General features: G+C 39.0%; 1 non-coding gene across 1 annotated transcript; it reads right to left on the minus strand.

Moving 5' to 3' along the window:
• Positions 1-224: 224 nt before the first annotated feature.
• Positions 225-332, minus strand: LOC112761426 (small nucleolar RNA R71). Its single transcript, XR_003181818.1, has one exon. It is a non-coding gene; the product is annotated as a small nucleolar RNA R71 (small nucleolar RNA).
• Between the last annotated feature and the right edge of the window lie 556 nt (positions 333-888).

The following is an 888-nucleotide window of genomic DNA, read 5'->3' on the forward strand; positions in this document are numbered from 1 at the left end:
CATCTGAAGATCCTTTTCAGTTATTAACTGAATTCTTGCAGATCTGTGATAATATTAAGACTAATGGAGTAAATCCTGAAGTCTACAGGCTCATGCTTTTCCCTTTTATTGTAAGAGACAGAGCTAGAATATGGTTGGACTCTCAACCTAAAGACAGCCTGAACTCTTGGGATAAGCTGGTCACGGCTTTCTTGGCCAAGTTCTTTCCTCCTCAAAAGCTGAGCAAGCTTAGAGTGGATGTTCAAACCTTCAAACAAAAAGATGGTGAATCCCTCTATGAAGCTTAGGAAAGATACAAACAGTTGACCAAAAAGTGTCCTTCTGACATGCTTTTAGAATGGACCATCCTGGATATATTCTATGATGGTTTATCTGAGCTATCAAAGATGTCATTGGATACTTCTGCAGGTAGATCCATTCACCTAAAGAAAACGCCTGCAGAAACTCAAGAACTCATTGATATGGTTGCTAATAACTAGTTCATGTACACTTCTGAGAGGAATCCTGTGAATAATGGGACGCCTATGAAGAAGGGAGTTCTTGAAATTGATACTCTGAATGCCATATTGGCTCAGAATAAAATATTGACTCAGCAAGTCAATATGATTTCTCAGAGTCTGAATGGAATGCAAGCTGCATCCAACAGTACTCAAGAAGCATCTTCTGAAGAAGAAGCTTATGATCCTGAAAACCCTGCAATGGCAGAGGTAAAATACTTAGGTGAACCTTATGGAAACACCTATAATCCATCATGGAGAAATCATCCAAATCTCTCATGGAAGGATCAACAAAAGCCTCAACAAGGCTTTAATAATGGTGGAAGAAATAGGTTTAACAATAGTAAACCTTTTCCATCATCCACTCAGCAACAGACAGAGAACTCTGAAC

The sequence above is a fragment of the Arachis hypogaea genome, chromosome 16 (assembly GCF_003086295.3).
Source record: "Arachis hypogaea cultivar Tifrunner chromosome 16, arahy.Tifrunner.gnm2.J5K5, whole genome shotgun sequence".
In the NCBI taxonomy this organism is placed as follows: Eukaryota; Viridiplantae; Streptophyta; class Magnoliopsida; order Fabales; family Fabaceae; genus Arachis; species Arachis hypogaea.